This window comes from Phoxinus phoxinus (assembly GCF_949152265.1).
Source record: "Phoxinus phoxinus genome assembly, chromosome: 4".
Taxonomy (NCBI): Eukaryota; Metazoa; Chordata; class Actinopteri; order Cypriniformes; family Leuciscidae; genus Phoxinus; species Phoxinus phoxinus.
This window is the reverse complement of record NC_136879.1, coordinates 40,741,818-40,764,650: the sequence shown is the minus strand read 5'-3', so window position 1 is coordinate 40,764,650 and position 22,833 is coordinate 40,741,818. Positions and strand designations below refer to the sequence as shown.

At 39.5% G+C, this 22,833-nt stretch overlaps 1 long non-coding RNA gene across 1 annotated transcript; it reads right to left on the bottom strand.

The window, feature by feature from the left end:
- Positions 1-1,330: 1,330 nt before the first annotated feature.
- On the bottom strand, positions 1,331-20,618 carry LOC306997673. The gene is made up of 3 exons (XR_013797424.1): positions 20,563-20,618; positions 6,414-6,648; positions 1,331-6,166 (listed from the first exon to the last, which is right to left on the bottom strand). It is a non-coding gene; the product is annotated as an uncharacterized lncRNA (long non-coding RNA).
- Positions 20,619-22,833: the final 2,215 nt, after the last annotated feature.

The following is a 22,833-nucleotide window of genomic DNA, read 5'->3' as shown; positions in this document are numbered from 1 at the left end:
TTTCTGTGTGAAACTCTTTCCACACTGAGTGCATGGATACGGTTTCTCTCCAGTGTGAACTCTCATGTGTGTGTTAAGGTCTCCTTTCTGTGTGAAACTCTTTCCACACTGAGTGCATGTATACGGTTTCTCTCCAGTGTGAACTCTCATGTGTGTGTTAAGGTCTCCTTTCTGTGTGAAACTCTTTCCACACTGAGTGCATGGATACGGTTTCTCTCCAGTGTGAACTCTCATGTGTGTGTTAAGGTTTACTTTCTGTGAGAAACTCTTTCCACACTGAGTGCAGGTGTGCAGCTTTTTGGCTTTTGTTCTTTGAATTGTAAAGTTACGATGTTCCTCCTCTTCATTCAGTTCTTGTCTTTGCTCTTTCACTCTCATCTGGTCTAAAATACACAGAAATATAGTTTGAATCAGTTCAAGTGAACCCTTATTTAATAGCAGAAAGCAACAGAGATCAGATCTTTCACTTTTTGTTCTGTCATTCACTTGTTAATATTGTAAAAATATGTTTGACAACTGCTATATACAAGGTTATGATAATTTGGATGTATAACTCTAATTTATCATCCATATAATGCTTATTAATTCACATTTACCAAAGCAGTCAACAATGAAGAATCAAGAATGGACACCAACCTATTTGTTCCTCAGTATCTTCATGTTTTATTCTGGATGGTTCTGGATCCCTCATGTCTTCAATCTCCTCTTTAATAAACTCCATCTTTAACAGTCACACAGATTTCAGCTGCTACTCCTGGAGTTTGTCCTTCTCTTGTAGGATGATGGGAATATTCCCAGTATTTATTGGTGAATTGTTGTGGGAGGAGCTTCACTGCAGGTGTGAACTGTGATCACTGTGTTTTTATCCAATCTGCATTTAAAAAGTACAGAGCCATCATGTTTAACTGCTGCTGAAAAGCCTTTGTCTCCAAAAGTTCCCTGTTTTCAGCTCATTCATTATGGAGATGTCTGAGATCTTCTGTAAATTGGCACATTAAGCTCATTTTATTGGTGTCAAGAGGCCGAAACAAACTACAGCATCATCACCTTTAACTTCAGTTCCTGTCTTTGCTCTTTCACTTCCATCTGGTCTGAAATATACATATTAAAACATATTAAGTTGTCAGAATGAGTTTAAGGAGGATAAATGTAAATGAAGAGCCAATTTTATATGTCAATATTGTGTAAATTATTATTGTTTGCTTAGAGTGGATTTAGCAGGTAATAACTGAAAGTATAATGTTTGTAACTTTGTTTGTAACTTTCTTTGAGAGGCAATTCTAACATTTCCTGTATTTATATTTTTCAGTATAATTTTCTATATTTTTTTAATGTATAATATCTGTTCTGTTTCTTTAATGGTTACGCACACTTTTTGTGATGGAAGATTGAACTTGAACTGGTTTGCGCAAAACTTGTGTTCAAACGATTCAGGAAACACAAGATAAAGGTTTAATATCATAGGATACAGGATCCAACACAAATTTTGTCTATTTTTGTATGTTTGATTAAACTTGCATTTGACTTCTGTGACGAGTAAGAACCCATTTGTTTCTGGACAACAACAAACTATTGTGGCTGAGATTCTACGATGGCATTTGGATTACATGCTCTACGAATTTAAATATTGGACTTTGGTGAACTTTCACTGTCTTTTTGGACGTTTTGGGGATATTATTGGACTTTGGATATTATTGGACTTTGCTGCGTCATGAACCCGCCATGTTTGCGCCTCCACTCAGCATCGCAAGAGGGCGATCTCATCTGCTTTCGTGAGGAACGCAATGCGCGCTTTGAACACGAACATTGATTACAATGTAAACAGAGGAATTGAATGCGACTACTAAAATAGTGCCGCAGATGACTGTTAAAGCACAAGAGGAACGCCTTAACCAGTTAATGGGAACTATAAAAGCCAAGCTGGGACATTTAACAAGACAAATGAGAGAAATATAATCTTTGCTTGAGGACTCTGGTAATGCTGACACTGTGTAATGCATAAATGGTGAGTTTGCACAGTCCTTTATTTCATTTTTAAGACATTAATAATGCAACCAGAGAACTTTTGGCAGATGATGAGGCATATTTGGATCAGTTACACTGGTTTGAACCAAAGTCTCAAGCAGTTAAGCACTTTGTAGACAAGGTCAATGACTGGATTGAAAGAGTTAAACTCCAATACAAAGAGGCAGAGCAATGTGATGTAGAGGTTGAATGTACTGACAGTGTCTCAATGGTTATTTCTTCTTCACAACTACCTCTCTTTGGTAAAAAATCTAATAGTCAAGTGGCCTCAGGTGTTTCATCTACAGCTTCTTCTAGGCTGAATTTTGAAACTGAAAGGGCAGAGCTGTCTGCGCGAGCTAATTCTTTGAAGCAGAAACAAGAGCTTGAGAGGGAGGAAGCTGAGCTCAAAAGCAAAGAAGGAAAAATTATAGCTCCAAACTGTTGCTGCAGCTGAAGCCAAACTTCAGCTTGTGTCCATGTATGAACCAGCTCGTAGTGTTTCTAGTGCATTTGGTAGAGCGGCAAGGGCTGCCACAACTGCAGAAAACCTTAAAGCTGATAAAATAGTAGGGCAAAAGAACTTTTCGTGAGTTAGTACCTGACGCTGATGCAGTTCCAATAGTCAATGATGGGCAACAGGACTTCGCTGAATCACAGCCACCAAGGACAGATGTGAGCATTCCTTCACATGTTGATACAGGAATCTTGTTCAACATCTTGCAACGTCAAAATTACATTGCTGAGATTTTCATAAAACAGCCGTCTTTATCTGCTCTCGCGCTTATTCTGTGATTTGGTCAGTTTTGTAAACAAACAGGCAAAGATTGTTACTTATCCACTGTTTGGCAATATTCAAGATAACAAAATGGCACAAGACAATCTCAAATTCAAACCAAACAAATCAAGTAGGGTCAAGTAGGCATTCAGGTTAAAGAAAGGAAAACCACATTTGCAACAAGTTTGACACCTATTCCAGAACTCAAAAAACAAAGAACAAAGGAAAAGGATGTAGCAAAAGTAAGCCATGGACCCTCTGCTTTTACTGTAATAAAGACCATGAATTGGATGTTTGCAACACTCTGAAGCATAAGCCAAGGAACGAAAAACTTGACTTTCTGAAATCTAAGGGCTATAATCTTGTGCCATGGTTGCTTTTTACCAGGTCACATGAGTAAAGGTTGTGTGCAGTGACTGACTTTTCAAAGGTGCTCACTAAATTATCCAACCATACTTCATCTCCCAGAAAAGCCCAGCGAAACTTGTGGTTGTACTGGGGCTGGTCATTTAGTGTGGCTATTGTACCAGTTAGAGTTAAGTTAAAAAAAAAAAAAAAATTGATCATGAGGTTACGACCTACACCTTCTTGGATCCATGAAGTTCTGCAACATTTTGCACAGAACAGGAATTAAAGCTAACTGGTAGGAAAACAAACATCCTCCTGCATACCATTGGACAGGAAAGGTCTGCAAGTACACATGTTTTCACCAAACTGGAAATAAGCGGACTGAATGAGAACAATGTTGTTGATCTCCCTCCTTCACAAATAGAGATTCCAGTTTAAAAAGAAAACTTTCTGCAACAGAAGGATGTTAAGAAATTGAAAGGAGGTACATCTTCCACAAATTGATGCAGGTATTGGCTTACTAATTGGAACAAATGTACCCAAGATTCTTGAGCCATGGAAAGTCATCAACAGCAGAGAAGATGGGTCTTATTTCACAACCTGTCCCAGAAACTGAAGCCTCTACCTGAACAGGCTTCAGAAGAAATGTAAACAAGGTAAGGATTTAAAACCCTTGACATAAATTACAGGTGTTTGTCAAGGAACTTTTTGTGAGTTGATTAGCCTCCAGAAAACTTGTAATGATCATGTGCGTGGTTTAATTATGTTTCAGGTGGAAACAGACTCAGTCAGGGCCCTTTACAAAAGGAGCCTATGGAGCTAGACTGCACACTAAAGGAGCCGGACTGTGAGCTGAGGCGGCTCCACATTTAAAAAATAAATTAATTGGAGATCAAACAGCTGGATTAAACTGATCTCAGTATGTGAACTTATTTAACCAAGTAACACTTTAGCATGAATATTTATTAATGCAACTTTCTCTTGCTCTTGCTCCATTGTGTAGGTTTTGCTGTCCCAATTCCAATTAACAGTGTTTTTACTGTACCAAATTTAACTTGCTTTCCTCAAAGCGCTGACACAACATACTCACGGAAAGTTGATCATTGTTTAACTATTAATTTAAAGATTCATCTCACAGAAAATAATAATGTTCACATAATCTCTACCTGAACATTAAAGGACTTTCTATTAATGTAATCTGCCTCATGTTCTCCTAGAGAAGTGGAGATTGCTATGTGTGCAGTCTATTGCTCCAATGACTCTATAGGGAATCCTATCATAAAATTAACCGAATAAAAAAAAAAAAAGATTTAAAAAAATTCTTAACATGTACTGTATTGTGAAATTTGCTTTTTGAAAAATATCAATATATCTTACCGGCAATTTTATAAAAACCCTCTCTTATGGACATGGTCGATAAATGTCTGGGTAACACTATTAATTAAACTATTAATGTACTCCTGCAGAGCGAGGACCACCTTGCGAATGGTTCGACAAACCGTGTTTTCCCCTAGATTCTGTGCATCACCGATCGTGCAAGTATGTAGGCTACCAGTTGCAAAAAAACACAACGCAATACCATTTGTGGTACAGTAAGTGCATGAATTCGACGTGTTAAATTATTTATGTGCGGCTCAAGAAGTTCGCAAAGATGATATATTCCTTCCGCAAAAAACCTGAAAAGTAACTATAAGGAAATGCAAGGGGATTTTGTCTGGCTAAAAACTCTTTCACTACGATGTGCTCGTCAAACAATTTGCGCTGAGATGTCCACAGGATTTGGAAGGAATTAGTTACGCAACCTATATGTTTCTTTGCTCACAGCTCTTGTCACAATATGAGCACTTGTAAGGTTTTTCTCCAGTATGAATTCTTCTGTGTATTTTCAGTTGGTTAGTTTTAGTAAAGCTCTTCCCACAGTCCAAACACACATGATCTTTCACTTCATTATGTGTTTTCTGGTGCTGTCTAAAACTGTTCAGCCTTGAGAAACTCTTTCCACAGAGAGAACACACATAAGGCTTCTCATCTGAATGAACTTCCAGGTGTATTTTTAGATGTGATGAATAAATAAACACTTTATCACACTGATCACAGTTAAATGGCTTTTCTCCAGAGTGCATGTGCAGATGATAACTGAGTCTGGATGAAGACGTGAAACTCTTTCCACACTGAGTGCATGTATACGGTTTCTCTCCAGTGTGAATTCTCATGTGCGTCTTAAGGTCTCCTTTCTCTGTGAAACTCTTTTCACACTGAGTACAGTCGTACGGCTTCTCTCCAGTATGACGTCGCTCGTGTGATTTCAGGTTTCCGGAATGAGTGAAACTCTTGTCACAATATGAGCACTTGTAAGGTTTTCTCCAGAGTGAACATGCAGGTGATAATTGAGAGTTGTTTTATATCTAAAACTCTTCTCACATTGAGTACAGTGATACGGCTTCTCTCCAGTATGAAGTCGCTCATGTGATTTCAGAGATCTAGATTGAATGAAACTCTTGTCACAATATGAGCACTTGTACGGTTTTTCTCCAGTATGAATACGTTGATGCTGTTTCAGTTCAGCAGGTGTAGTAAAGCTCTTCCCACAGTCAAAGCACACATGATCTCTCACTTCATTGTGTTTTTTCTGGTGCAGTTTAAAAGTGCCCAGCCTTGAAAAACTCTTTCCACAGAGAGAACACACATAAGGCTTCTCGTCTGAATGAACTATCAAGTGTTTTTTTAGTGTTGATGATGAAATAAAATCTTTACCACACTGATCACAGCTAAATGGCTTTTCTCCAGAGTGAATGCGCAGATGATAACGGAGACCTGATGCTTGAGAAAAACTCTTTCCACACTGAGTGCATGTATACGGTTTCTCTCCAGTGTGAATTCTCATGTGTGCGTTAAGGTTTACTTTCTGTGTGAAACAGTTTCCACACTGAGTGCAGGTGTGCAGCTTTTTGGCTTTTGTTCTTTGAATTGTAAATTTACGATGTTTCTCCTCCACTTCATTCAGTTCTTGTCTTTGCTCTTTCACTCTCACCTGGTCTAAAATACACAAAGTTAGAATCAGTTCAAGTTAATCCTTATTTAATAGCAGAGACCAACAGAGATCAGATCTTTCACTGTTTGTTCTGTCATTACTTGTTAATATAGTAAAAATATGTTTGAAATTGCTATATACAAGGTTATGATTATTTGGATGTATTACTCAAGCAGTATATGGATGATAAATGATAATTAATTCACATCTAGCAAAGCAGTCAACAATGAAGAATCAAGAATGAACACCAACCTATTTGTTCCTCAGTATCTTCAGGTTTTATTCTGGATGGTTCTGGATCACTCATGTCTTCAATCTCCTCTTTAATAAACTCCATCTTTAACAGTCACACAGATTCCAGCTGCTACTCCGGGAGTTTGTCCTTCTCTTGTAGGATGATGGGAATATTCCCAGTATTTATTAGTGAATTGTTGTGGGAGGGGATTCACTGCAGGTGTGAACTGTGATCACTGTGTTTTTATCCAATCTGCATTTAAAAACAAAAGAGCCATCAAGTTAAAAACCTCTTTGTCTCCAAAAGTTCCCTGTTTTCAGCTCATTCATTATGGCGATGTCTGAGATAAAAACTACAGCAAACTAGAGAAAAAACAAACTACAGCATCATCACCTTTGCTCTTTCACTTCCATCGGGTCTGGAACATTAAAACATTTAGGGCCCTATTTTAACGATCTGAAACGTAAGTAACTTTGTGGGTGGATCGTCCTCTCACATTCCCGTTAAAAGCAGGAGAGCTTATTCCTTGGTGGATTGCTATTATAATGGCGGATTTGCCAGGTGCAAGGCACAATTACTATATTAGGTGAAACTAAGAAAATTAGAAAATCGTGCAAAAGTTAATGTATTTCAGAAATTCAAATTAAAAAGTGAAACTAATATATTTAATATACCGTATTTTCCAGACTATAAGTCACACTTTTTTTCCATAGTTTGACTGGTCCTGCTACTTAAAGTCAGGTGCGACTTATAGATAAAAATTAATTCATACTGACTGAGATGAATCAAGAGAAAACATTACCGTCTACAGCCACGAGAGGGTGCTCTAGTTGGCGGAGTTGTTCAGAAGCAACACAGGTAAGCAAGTTCACCAAGCTCCCGATCTCATTCCACAACACTGGATACATTGAACTCTTCACAGTTTCCACAGTTAATTCCCTAATTTACCGAAGTGCGTCTGTGGAGAGAAAAGTCCGCTGTGCATTGGGTTCAAAATAGGAATGATACATGCGTCGGGTGTACAAAGTCATTTGCGCTGGGTGCAAGATAGGGCCCTATGTTGTTAGAATGAGTTAAAGGAGGATAAATGTGAATATTCAAGTAAACCCTAATTTAATAACAGAAAACAAGTGAGATCGGTTTATCAAAGGGGCAGCATTCTAAGCAGAGATGCAGAGACTTCCCTCTCCCCAGACAATTCATCCAGCTCTTCCGGGGGGACACCGAGGCGTTCCCAGGCCAGCCGGGAGATATAATCCCTCCAGTGTGTCCTAGGTCTTCACTGGGGTCTCCTCCTATTGGGACATGCCCAGAACACCTTCCCGGGAAGGCGTCCAGGAGGCATCCGGAACAGATGCCCGAGCCACCTCAGCTGACCCCTCTCGATGTGGAGGAGCAGCGGCTCTACTCTGAGCTCCTCCAGAGTGGCCGAGCTTCTCACCCTATCTTTGAGGGATCACCCAGCCACCCTGCGGAGAAAGCTTATTTCGGCCACCTGTATTCGCATTTATCCGCATATTCACATCTGTATCTTGTCCTTTCGGTCATGACCCACAGCTCATGGCCATAGGTGAGAGTAGGAACGTAGATTGACTGGTAAATCGAGAGCTTCGCCTTGCAGCTCAGCTCTACGACTGCATTACTGCAGAAGCTGAACCCCCGATCCGTCTGTCAATCTACCGTTCCATCCTTCCCTCACTCGTGAACAGGACCCCAAGATACTTGAACTCCTCCACTTGAGGAAGGAACTCTTCACCAACCTAAAGTGCCGGCAATGCGAACCAAGCTCCTGCTCCGGTCGTACAGGGACCGAACAGCTCTTAGCAAAGGGCCCCGGACCTCATACTCTTAGAGCACCCTCCACAGAACACCGCGAGGGACACAGTCGAATGCCTTCTCCAGATCCACAAAGCACATGTGGATTGGTTGGGCAAACTCCCATGAACCCTCCAGCACCCTAGAGAGGGTATAGAGCTGGTCCAGTGTTCCACGACCGGGACGAAATCCGCACTGTACCTCCTGAATCCTGGGGTTCTACTATCGGCCTTATTCTCCTCTCCAGTACCCTGGCATAGACTTTCCCGGTGAGGCTGAGAAGTGTGATCCCCCTGTAGTTGGAACACATCCTCCAGTCCCCCTTCTTAAAAAGAGGGACCACCACCCCGGTCTGCCAGCCCAAAGGTACTGTCCCTGACCGCCACGCGATACTGCAGAGGCGTGTCAGCCAAGACAGCCCCACAACATCCAGAGACTTGAGGTACTCAGGGCGGATCTTCTCCACCCCCGGAGAAGATCCTCATCCCCATCCTTCTCCATGGCCTCACCGAACTCCGATTTTTTTCCTCCACAACCACCCGGGCTGCAGTCCGCATGGCCTGCCGGTACCCGTCAGCTGCCTCTGGAGTCCCACAAGCCAGCCAAGCCTGATAGGACTCCTTCAGCTTGACGACATCCCTTACTTCCGGTGTCCACCACCGGGTTCGGGGATTGCCGCCTCGACAGGCACCAGATACCTTACGGCCACAGCTCCGAGCGGCCGCATCGACAATGGAGGTTGAGAACATGGTCCATTCAGACTCAATATCTCCAGACTCCCTCGGGATCCGGTCGGAGGTGGGAGTTGAAAATCCCTCTGACAGGAGACTCGGCCAAATGTTCCCAGCAGACCCTCATAGCACGTTTGGGTCTTTCTAACTTTAGCCTTTCTGGACGTCATCAGCGTCTTACGCCATCAGCGTAACTGTGAAGGATTGACAACAGACCCGGGAGAGAATACAATGCTGAATAAAGTCTTATTTTGTGTTATTTTTGGACCAAAAAGTATTTTCGATGCTTCAAAATTTTCTAACTAACCCACTGATGTCACATGGACTACTTTGATGATGTTTTTATTACCTTTATGGACATGGACAGTATACTGTATATACAGTTTCAATGGACGGACAGAAAGCTCTCGGACTAAATCTAAAATATCTTAAACTGTGTTCCGAAGATGAACGGAGGTCTTACGGGCTTAGAACGACATGAGGGTGAGTCATTAATGACATTATTTTCATTTTTGGGTGAACTAACCCTTTAAACCTGATTGTTTGCCTTTTCTGTTACAAATAACATAAAAGTGAGCGCTTTACTCTTTCACATACCATTTACTTTGTTTACCAGTTCTGTCTAACAAAGTATTAGAAATGACTGACAGAGATCGTAAACTAATGAAGACGGTCGGAGAATGTGAGAGCGATGTGTGATCAGGCGCTGGTGTTCTCAGCGCCGCCTGTCAAAATAAAAGTCCGGAGCATCGTCAAAATAAAAGTCCCGCTTCCAACACATCGGCCAATCAGAAAAACGTATCGGCCGATGCCGATATTTAAGAAGGGACAAATATCCACTACAAATTACACACCAATAAATGGTGCATTTTTATATGAAATAAATAAATGAGGGCTGATAGCGATATTTACACGGCACACGTCTGCGGTGCGTTACGTTACGTCCAAGCCGCACCGTAAATACAAAATAAAAGTTTAAAAAATCCTGTAAATTTCAAAATAAACACCCAATTGTATTGCACACCAATATATCCTTGGTAGAAACTAGGGCTGAACGATATTCGATTTTAACATCGACATCGCGATGTGCGAGTGAGCGATAGTCACATCGTCGGAACATGCAATGTGAAGGGTAGTAGCACAGTAGCACCAGTGGGAGATATTAAATGTGCTTCATGAGGCACACGCGCGCGGTCTCTTGCTCTCTCTGCCATGCACGCGCTGCGCGGTTTGAAGCACAGTCTCTGTCTCGCGGGCGCGCTCGCTCTAGATTCCGGAGATTTTAACTAATTCGCGGGCATCAGTCAGCCGCTATCAATATGCGGAAGACTCCCGGAACTTCCGGGAGACTTGGAATGTCTGTATTTCTATACTGAAATAATATTGCCATTATTAGGGCCCAAGCCTTGAAAAGGCGAAGGCCCTATTGTTTTTCTAAGGATTATTATTCTTCTTCTTCTTTATTATTATTATTATTTTACTACCTTTTGGGCACTTTTGGGGGCCTTAACAGGCTCAAAAATTCTTGAAACTAAGCACAAATGTCAGAACCCGGCCACGCTGAAGCTGGGACCCGGGCGTGGCAGGGGGGCTCGGCAGCGCCCCCTGGAATGGGATTCAAAAACATGTCCATATATCAAACACGCTTGCATGTAATAATATGAAACTCGGTACACATATAGATCTCATCGGGCCGAACAACTTTCGTGCTCTAAGTTTTACGCCAGTCCAACAGGAAGTCGGCTATTATGGGCTGTATGGAAACGCATGTTCTGGCATTTGAAACACTTCTCCCAGAGAATTCATCCGATGACCACGAAACTCGGTGTGCATGAAGTCAAGACATTGAGGATGCTAAATTGCGGACGGATTTTTGATATCTCGAACGGTTTGGCCGTGGCGAGGAAACGAATTTATGATTAAAAAAGGATGCATAAAGTGTGTTATAACTTAGTTATAGTTTTACCTACAGTTACAAAACTCAGCGTGTATTTTGATCTTATCAAGCCGAACAACTTTCTAATTTACAGTCATTAGCTCCGACCAACAGAAAGTCAGATATTGTGGTTTGAATGTGAATTGTGTCTCTCTCTGTCTCTCTGCCATTCTGTGTGTGTGTGTCTGTCTGTGTGGGGTGGGGAGGGGAGGGGGGGATCTGTGTATGTATGTGTGTGTGTATGTATGTGTGTGTGTGTGTGTGTGTGTGAGGAGGGGGGCTAGTTTAGTTTAACCCTTTCTCTGCTGTGTGCAAAATCTCGGGCACTTTTGGGGCCCTTAACGTGCTCGAAAACTCTTGAAATTTTGCACACAGGTCAGAACCCGCGGCCATCAGGGCCGGGCTGAAGCTGGTACCCGGGCGTGGCAGGGGGGCTCGACAGCGCCCCCTGGAATGGGATTCAAACACTTGTCCGTATATCAAACACGCTTGCATGTAATAATATGAAACTCAGTACACATTTAGATCTCATCGGGCCGAACAACTTTCGTGCTCTAAGTTTTACGCCAGCCCAACAGGAAGTCGGCTATTGTGGGTGGTATGAAAACGCATGCCCCTGGAATTTGAAACACTCTTTCTAGAAAATTCATCCAATCGCAACCAAACTCGGTCAGCATGACGTCAAGACATTGAGGATACTAAATTGCTGACGGATTTTTGATATCTCGAACAGTTTGGCCGTGGCGAGGAAACGAAATTATGGCGAGAAAAGAGAAACACGATGTGTTATAACGTCTTCATACATTAATTGATCTTGATGAAACTTCAGTAGCGTGTTTGTTGTAAGAGGCCGATCACATGGATGTAACTAATGTGAGTCAAAGTTATAGCGCCACCAACTGGCAGCAGGAAGTGTGTTACTTTTGACAAAAGTGGGGGGGTTAGTTTTACCTACAGTCACAAAACTTGGTATGTATATTGTGCACATCGAGCCGGACAACTTTCTGATTTACAGTCATTAGCTCTGACCAACAGGAAGTCAGATATTTTGGTTTGAATGTGGTTTTGTCTCTCTCTGCCTCTCTCTGACAGAGTTCCCCCAGCCATTCTGTGTGTGTGTGTGTGTGTGTGTGTGTGTGTCTGTGTGTCTGTGTGGGGAGGGGAGGGAGGGCACACACACACACACACAGACAGCCCCCCCCTGTCTGTGTGTGTGGGGAGGGGAGCAGAAAGACTATGAACAATTGTGCCATCTAGTGTTTTATACTATGTATAAATGTGTTTTTTATTTTAAACAAGTGTTTTAAAGTACACTAATTTCAATTAATTCTATGCTGCATTTTTATGTATATTTAAACATTATCAAAGTTAGGATGTCATTTTTTTAGTTTCAAAAGTTATCTGTCTCTGTCTCCCTTTGGCTGTCATTACCCTCCCCTCACTCCCACAGTCTCACTTATTTCTTTCTGTATCAAATAATATTACCATAAACAAAAAGTTTGAGTTTCTTTTTCAATCAATGTATTATGTGTAACTTAAAAATAAGCAGATTAAACAGATATGTTTGAGGGCAAGACATGAAAACGATGAAATATAATATAGTATTAGTAAAAGAGTGCAGTATAGGGTTGGATGAATCAGATAAATAACATATTTTGTTAAAAAAACATTTGGTTAAATAAAATCGAGTGATACATAGGGCTATATTGCCCTCTCCACAGTCAAAGCGGGTTACGTTATTGCCCGTCGTGCACAGGAACCCGAAAGGCAACGGGGTGGCGGCTTTATATATATATATATATAAATAAATATAGCTGCAAGCAGCGATGGAGGGCCCAAGCCGGGGGCACCGCCACCCCGGTGCCTTTAGTGTAACTAAAGGCACCAGGGTGGCGGTGCCACCGGCTTGGGCCCGTAATCGCTGCTTGCAGCTATATTAATTATTGATTTTTCATTAGGCTATTTTTTTGGTGCTCCCTCAGCTCTTGATGCGCGTGGTGGGAGCGGCGACGCTGACAGGTGTTATGGTGTAAAGCTGCTGTTTAAATGTGTTCAGCTTTTCTGTTTACAGAAACATGTTCTCTAATCTGTTTAGAAGATTTAATACAAAATATATTAAAGTTTTATATCATTTTGTTTATTTCATATGATTATGATGACCAACATCAACACTGTTTTACTTTGGCACTTTGGCTAAGAAAAGTTGACTTAAAAGAATGTGAACCAAAATGCTTAAGTTGTTTTATAAAAAGTATATTTATTTTAAGTTATATTGTTGTAAACCAATCAGGGGGTTTGTGTAAAGCTGCTGTTTTATTAAAAAATTTGTTCTGCTTTTGTGTTTACAGAAATGTTCTAATTTTGGAATAAAATATTAAGTGACCTTTTTTGTCACTTGTAATGAAGCTTGCTTATTAGTGAAATTATTAATATCATGGAATATACATTATTAATGTAATTTTTTTTCCAATATCGTGCAGCCCTAGTAGAAACCCAAAAATCAAGAAAAAACACGTCAGTCAGGCAAATCACGTGGTCTTGCGCATCCAGTCGCTTCGCTTCTGAAATGCTCCTGGTGAGTTGGCACTGCGTGGAGGACGGAATAAAACCTTATCTGAGCCGTAATGCGCCGATGTGCAGTGTAAATATGGGGTAAGGGGAAAAGAGATCAGAGTCAAAGCCCTAACGACATTGGTCCTGTCTTCTGTTCACACAGGGCACGTTCCGCGACTGATCCCGGCATCAACGCGGAATGTGCCCTGTGTGAACAAAAGCCAGGACCAATGTCTTAAGGGGTTAGGGCTTTGACTCCGAACTTTGTTATTCGAATAGGCTATTTAAAAAAAAATTAGGAACGAATATTAAGCAGCCTTTAATATTCAAACCTGTTATGGGCTTTAGCCTATGTGTTTGCTTATGAATGTTGTTTTCAATTCAGGTTCCGAGGCTTTTTCAAGCCTGGTGAAGTTGTGAATCGCGAGCTCATTCGCAAGGCTATTATTGGTCACCTGGGCTCCTGTAGGTGACGTTAGCATCCTGGTTAGCGCCTATTTTGTATACCAAAACAATGGCCGCACCAACGCCTACAACAACCACGCCTGACGAGGAGTTTTTTTGCAAAAAAATTACACACATACAGAAGAATGAAAGAACGAAAACAAAACAAAAACAAAGAAATGGAAAACAGTTAAATATAGATATCGATATAAGCCTGACGAGGAGTTTGAATGCATCCCGGGAGTTCGATTTACATCTCAAAGTGCCTTGTTCTTGGTAATTGCTGTCAGATCGTTAAACAATGTGTCAGTAATGGCTGGCTAGTAGAATATGTGAGAGAAACAATCTGTTAATGGGCCATAATGGCTGGTAGTAGTAATGGGCGAAATAAAAGATACAAAATTGGCCTAGGATAGAGATTTGAATTCTATTGCACCATCGCGATAATGCATGTTGATGACGCAATCTACCCGCAAAATTTAGAGCCACGAGCTGCAACCGGCTGAAACGCATCATATTCGTCGTTGAGTAAACATGACTGACAGCGAAACGGAGGAGCTGGTGAAAAAGATCGGTGCAACATCCATTATTTGGACTTGGTTCGGATTTAAGCCGTCCAACGAGCAGCAGCAAACTATACAGAGTGTGTGGGGCAACAGTTCGGTAACACACGCGACTAATCTGTTCTACCACCTCAAAACGAAACATGGCACTGAATACCAGCGCGTATTCACAAAATAGTGGTGTAAACACAAAATATCTGTGTGTGCCTGATTTTAAGATTCGTTGTTGTGTTGCTTTTTAATTGAGAAGACATCAGTTTTTCTGCTCTTTGCATCTTTTGTGTCCTTTAAAAAAATAGCCAAACTAAAACTACATTTGGAGTGCCTTCTGCACTGTTCTGCACTTTTTACTGTCTATGGCATGGCACTACTGTAAATCAACTTTGCATTTTCTTTAGTTGACGTATACAGGTGAAACTCGAAAAATTTGAATATCATGCAAAAGTAAAAGGTGAAACTCATATTATATAGACTCTTATTACATGCAAAGTGAGATATTACAAGCCTTTGTTATAATTTTGATGATTATGGCTTACAGCTTTATGAAAACCTTTTCACAATATTCTAATTTTGAATTTGGGGTTTCATTAGCTGCTAGCCATAATATAAACATTAGGACTACTAAAAGTCTCTGCAGCTAGTGTACTTGAATTTTATTTGCAACAATAATTACTGTTTTGCACAATAAATGTTCTCAAAACTACATCGTTCTTTCTTTCTTTTAAAAAACCATTCAGCAGTTGTTTGGCTTTCCTTAGGGTCTGTGTAACCTGTTCTGAAATGGTTTGTGATATATATCGTTATCGCAAGAGGCTGCAATGTATATCGCATAGGGGTGTGCGATATTGAAAAAAAAAAATCTCAATATTTTCTGGATAACGATTATTAGACGATATTTTGCTCAGTTTATTGTGTTGGTACTTTGGCAGGTTTAGGACTGTCGTGGACAGCCGACTCACTAAAGTTTTGGATATTCTTCATACTCTGTGTGGTGGTCAGTTCACAGCAGTGACAGAAATTATTTTTTCCAATACGTTTCTATTCATTTTTACCTAATATTGGCATTTTTACCTTTATAAAGCCATTTTGTTAAACCTAATTATATGCATGCATCATCTTTCGAGTCCTTTTCATAAATTTAATCAAATTATATTATACAAATAATTGTATTTTGCATATTATACTGTAAAAAAAACAATTATAGTTGATTTTAGTTGATCATAGTTGATCATAACTAGATGAAACAGATGAAATAGCACGAACATTTCATGATTATAGTTACAAAAATGATCACGTTTATCACAGAATGACATTTACAATGCACATTAGCTTATATTTTATTAATAGTAAAATTCGGTCCGATTCTCCCGTGGCGTCTGTCGTTGCTATGCAACCATGCACTGGGCGCTCCACAGTAGGGATGTAAACCGATGACCGTTTGACCGATGGTTGACCGTACACGTTAACCGATCAAAGTTGTCGGTAAAAAAAAGAAAAAAAAAGTGATCTCTAAATTAGGCTATTTTAGACAGTGGACTTTTTGTGTGAAGTGAGCAAATCCCTCACACTAAATTTTTCATAACTCTCCTGTTTGTACTTAATAAACCAATAAAAACATTCGGCGCGAGGTCACAGCGTTTGGGTTCGCGCGCTCACAAGGTTTGCGAAAAGTAAAGGCTACAGGCTAACACACTCGAGATTAGAGCCAGGGCAGACGACAGGATGAAGCGCGCAAAGAAAAGTAGTGCGTGGGACCATTTCACCAAAAAGAATGAGACAGTAAGTTGCAACTTGATACAGTGCTTAAATATGGAAATACATTACATCTACATTTCAGTGGGAACAGATAAGGTGATGATGATCATCATCTTTCTTCATTATTGTTAGCACTACCTCAAACTAAAGTGGCATCTCTTCTGAGCTGTCAATTTCTTAATTGAGCCGCGGCAATGTTTCAAATGAGCTGCTAACGCTAGACAAACGCCTTTATTTTCAACGCGATCACCTTGTACCCAAACGATTTCAAAACTAAGGAGCCATTTGTCCTCCGATTACATACAAGCTCCTCGGCGGCGCGTTTGCAGGACTCATGTTTCGCGCTGTAGGAGATTTTAAAAAAGTGACGTGAGTGGAAGGGCGGCGCCGGCGCCATGTGTGTCTGTGTGTGAGCGGGAGGCAGAGCGGCAGAGAGATGCGACAGAGTTGTGAAATTGCAGGAGCGGCTCGAAATGGCTGTTATTTCAAATAGCTTAGCATATTTTAAACTAATCGGTTAACCGGTTTCAACCGGCTAATGAGGCTTGGTGGTCGGTCAATCATTTTTTTAGTTTTCGCCATCCCTACTCCACAGCGACAAAGAGGTTTTAGTAGCTAATGGTTTTCCACCACTGAAAAACGCTTGCTGTAGCTCTGCTACAAGATTTATTTACGGAGAAGAGAAAAACACCCGTAGTGTTTGGGTCCTTCATGTTGGCTGAACTTTCAATGTTGTTACGGAAAGGGTGAAGCTGACCCGTTAGGGTCCCACTTTATATTAAGTGGCCCTAATAGCTGTGAACTTACATGGTAACTACAGTGTAAGTACACATTAGTACATAGTATCTACAGCTGTAACATTTGCGTAACTACACATATGTAACAACCCTCAGAATGGTATGTGTAAGTACAAATGTGTAACAGGACATTGGTAACAACATTTTTTCACTTCAGTAAGTACACGTGTGTAACAGTAATTATGTAACTACATTTTGTAACAACAATATATAGCCTATTTGTTGTTCCACTTCCACATGCAGTTTTAGATACTGCAGTTACCAGTTGGAATACATGTATTTATGACTGGCAGGACTAATGCTGAATTACAACTAAAGTTTCACCTTGTGATACCAGTGTTACATGGTAACTCCTCAGGAACTGTCCACTTAATATAAAGTGTAATTGTTAAGGTAATTGTTGTGTACATCAGTGTCGTTACATGATAATTCCATAGGAACTGTCCACTTGTTGGAAATTAAATACATTTATACCCAAACTGGTAACTGCAGTATCTAAGACTGCAAGTGGAATTGGAACAACAAATAGGCTACATATTGTTGATACAAAATGTAGTTACACATGTGTACTTACTAATGTGAAAAAAGTGTTGTTACCAATGTCCTGTTACACATTTGTACTTACACATACCATTACGTGGGTTGTTACATACGTGTAGTTACACTAATAATACAGTTGTAGATACTATGTACTAATGTGTACTTACACTGTAGTTACATACTATGTACACATGTAGTTACCATGTAAGTTCACAGGTATTAGGGCCACTTAATATAAAACGGTCAGACCAGTTGCTTCATTGCAGTTTGGTACGGCAGAAATACATACATTCATTTTCAATAGAACTCTGCAGTTGGCTTGCATCACGGTGCATTTTAGGTGAAGCATCCGTTCGAAAAATCTAACAGATGCTTCAAATTGCATGCGTTGGAGACACCTACACATAGTGTAGCTTTGAAAAGGGGAATGTTTTATTGCAAATATGCATTTTGTTAAATAGAAAAAGAACAGCATTTTGTTTTTCACTTAGGCTAGTTGAAGTATATTAGCACGTTTTGAAGTATTATATTTTTTTGTTTAATTGAAAATGTTCTATGCTCAATTACTTTGGTAGCCGATTATAATGTCTTCCCCAAAAGTACGAGTGGATTTGGAGAAGCAGGCTGGGGAGTTTCATTTTTTGTTGTTGTCTAACTATTTGGCAGACGTGAGTCACGTGACATACAAACAAGGTCTCGCAAAGACCGCAATACAATATTTGTTCCTCCATCACGTCCCGGTGTATACAGTGAATGCATGCTGAAATTATTGTTGCGTGGCTACATAAAAGTTTGAGCATATGTGATGCATTGCCGCAATTGGTCTGACTGGCGCATGAGAGAGACGAGGGTGCATGCGCGCGCGTGTGTGTGTGTGTGTGAGGGGTAACTCTCTTGCAATTGAACGTGAATATGTTTACTACTTAAAAACATCACAGCTAAACATCATATCTAGTCAAACCGCATCATGACATCGCTAAAAATACAGTATGGGATTAAAATCAGCGAACATCAATGTATAGGCTTAGGCTACGTGACCTTGTTTCAGCGACGCTTGGTGAAACAGCATGGAGTGGATGTTTTCGGTTGAGATGCTGAACTTTAGACATTCTCTGCCGTTTATGGACATCTTTACTCTCCGCCATCGCGCCAACTAAATGAAAAATTTATCACGCGCTATGGTGCCCCAGATAGCAAACTGACATTGAATCAATGTGGAAACGACGTTTCTCGTGACATTGAAACAACATCGTTTTGCTCATCGAATTAACGTTGAATCAACGTCAGACACGCCATTCAACCGCATTTCAATGTTGAATCGATGTTTTATTTTCGGTGTAATAACGTTCTGAAGTTGATTCAACGTTGAAATTTGATTGATGATTGATACTAACCTTTACAACTAAAAATCAACGTTGAATCGACATCGGTCTGCTATCTGGGGCGCTTGAACAACGGTCCGTGTGAAACAATTACATCCCTGCGCGTGCCGTATAGTGCGCGTCATAGGAATTTAACGAGGCTTCGAGGCAGAGTTTTTGCCTCGAGGAATTTTTGTAATCGAGTAACTCGAGAAAACGTTTCAGCCCTATCTACGACGGATTGGAAAATGCCTACGATGGCCCAGGTGCAGTCGACTCGAAATCTGATTGGCTGAATAAATCTGACTTATTCTCTGATTGGTTAAAGCAACAGTTTCATTGCCATTTATCACAGACTCCATAACGCACTGCTTGGCAGGAGACATATACACCATTAGCAAAGGGGGATTTCAGAAAATGATCCACAGACTGAGTTTGAACAAAGCATTAGGAATAGACCGATATGGATTTTTTTGTGTCGATACCGATTTTTTTTACGATACGGGCTGCCGATTTTCTTGGGCCGATATTTGAAGCCGATACAGCTTTTGCTCCCTCAATTTTCATCATAAAAATGACACAATTATCATGATGATAACAAATGTTACAAGTCTCAATATAATAAATTAAAAAACATTGAACTTAAAAAAAAAAACAGTAGGCCTATTTAACAAACAGGTGAGGTAGAACAAGTAAAAAAAAATACTTCAGTGCTGAAAATAATAATTTAAGCGTAATTAAAAATGAGCAGTAGCCACATTTATTACTGCATTATGTATTAATCTAGTTAATAAAAATACAGCTGTTCATTCATTCATGTTATTCACAGTGCATTAGGCTAACTAATGTTAACAAATACAACTTTTGATTTCAATAAGGCTACTATAAATGGTGAAAAAAAAAATGCTGTAGAATTGCAGTTTATTAATAGTTAATTTTAACTAATATAGTTTAATAAATGTAACTTTATTGTAAAGTATTACCAATTTGTTATACACTGATTCAGACGTCTGGTGAGTTCAGTGTTAGACAGATCAGTTGTTTTAACCATTTATTAAATGGAATCGGTTCAAAAGAGTCATTAGCGATCACTGAATACAGGTTTTGGGTTTATTGAAAGTGTGGTTTGTGTCAGCTGAATGTCTCAAGCGCAGTTGTCAGTCATCTACAATCATTCAGCGATCAAATAAGGCTTTGGCGGGATAAACATTCGCTTTGGCGACCGCCAAAAAACACAATATGTGGCGGCCGGTGTTGATTCTGTGGCGCACCGCCACAAATTAGTCTATGTGTGGGAAACACACACACACACACACACACCACACACACCACACACACCACACGCGTCCAAACCTCAGATAGGTGGTCGCTGAATAAAACTCACACAAATATCGCAACATTGACCTCAATAATCGCAATATGACATTTTTTCCCAAATCGTGCAGCCCTAATCACAATGAAAGCTAAACACATTTAAAAGAGATTACCACAGACTCAATCCACCCAAATGATAAGTGGAGATTTTTTTTTAAGACATAAAATACATCAAACTGATGGCAGAAAAACGCATACATAAACTTGTTCCGGTTTTTTGCCACTTTCCATAATTAATATAAACTCAAAACTTCACTTTAATAAATCCTATTTTCCCTCTTTAATGCAGAGACCTACCTGACTGACTCTCTCCAGTCACGGGCTGTTGTTCTGACTGAGCACACGCGACCGCCCGGTCCATTACAAATGACGTCACTAACAGAACGAACTCAAAATAAAAGCATTTTAAGAAACTTAATTCTGTCATTAAATCTATTTCCCCTACTCTGATTCATCGTATCAAAAGTCATATTCAAATTTAACTCCACATTAATGATAAATCCTAAATTAATACTGGTATTAAACGGCACTGAATTGATTGATACAAAATTGCAATAAAAAAAACATATTTGTACAATATTTCAAATACAAAATAAAATATCACCTAGAGGATTTTTTTTTTTGGAACTCTATTATTAATAATATTAATTAGAAGTCTGCTTGGTTAGTCCCCTTTAAATATTGAATTAATAATAAAATCAAAGAAATACATTTTAAAATTTTGCATACCATTTACCCTGTTAAATCGTTAATTGCAAGATACTCTGATATTGACGATTTATTTCGTTTTTATTTATTCTTTTTATAAAAGTGGGAAAGAGGTGTTGACGCTTTTTTTAATTTTTTTTTATCCTCATTCTCCACTTTAACAAAGTCGATAGTATACATTTATTTACCATAGTATGTCAGATATATTACAATTGTTGTTACATCTGGAGTTTCTCCTGCTTGTTCTTCTCTTGTAGGATGTCAGGAATATTTCCAGCATTTTTTATTTGATCTGACGAAATCAAAACTATTTTACAAAATTTATAATAATTAACACATTAGATGTATCAGTTTAACTGATTTGTTTCATTTTATAATATAATATAATTTTATTAAACTTTTAGAAAAGTTAGAAGATATCAAATTGTCACTGTCACTGATTCCTCAGCAACAACTAAATAAATAAAATATTTTTGTATGACAAAAATAAGATGTATGCCGCAGTTGTACGTGTTCAAATGACAGCACCAAATTTAGCTTAGCTACACTGAAAACAATGAACATAGCAGGTCTTTGAAATTACACAAATAAAGCATGTATATACAACTCAATTAATTTAGGTTTCATCAACATTGATTCCATGTGACAATATAAAGTATGATTACGACAATGAGTAGGTCCTGACACGTGTTGTCTAACTGCAATAGAGTTTATGATGTCTGTAAATGTCAATCCCAATGCGTCTTTTTCATTATCAACATGGATATTAAAATCACCAACAATTAGGGCTTTATCTGCTTTTATCTGCTAACTCTGAGAAAGTGTATAGTGGCCTGTATAGTCAAGTCAAGTCATCCTCATTTATATAGCGCTTTTAACAGTATGGATTGTTTCAAAGCAGCTTTACAGTGATAATAGAAATTAGTGTAACTCTATTGGAGTTAGCGTAACTAGTCTTTAAATGTCAATCCCAATGCATCTTTTTCGTTATCTACATGTATATTAAAATCACCAACAATTAGGGCTTTATCTGCAGCCAGTATTAACTCTAATTGAAAATCAACTTATTCTTTGATAAAATCTTTATGGTGCCCTAGTGGCCTGTATACAGAAGCCAGCACAAATCTCAAACGTGATTTATCATTTACACTAGATATTGTTATATTAAAGGTATAGAGGAAGATTTTCCCGAATTTTAGAAAAGAACCGCCCTCTCCACTTTTTGAAAAAATGCACATGCGCAACACTACCTGCTCCCGACAGGGAACGCCTATTAAACGTGTGCACGAGCGAGCATGCACGAGCACAGTTCTCCTCGTGTACGCTCTGTTTACAAGTTGCTGTCGGCATTTATTTACTTGTGTTTGTCAACAATCTTGCATTATCTAAACATGAACTATCGACGAAACCCATTCTTGCCAACTAAACGAATGCAAGTGAGCAGCAGATACAGAGCGCTTTTATTCGTGATCCACCTCGTTTTATTGTACGGTGAATTCAACCAGGCGTTTCTTTGAAGCAAGGCTCAATCATTTGTCACAGTTTTTTTTCGTGATTTGTATGGATGACACACAGCGACATACTACAGTATTATCAGCTGTATGATGTGCTTTAACCCTGAAATGTTTAATTTCGAGAGAGACCCAGTGCGCGCAGTGCAGGGAAACTAAAGAAACTAAAATAAAAGAGATCCAGCGCGAGAGAGAAGCAAAGAAAAACGGATGATCTTAATTTATGTTGCTTTGAACTATTTTCGTTTTGTAGACTAGCCTACTGTTTTAATTGTTTATTTAGCTGCAATTTCTTTGGCAATACAAATTTAAAATGTTGCAAGAATACGATTCTGTTTCTTACTTAGAA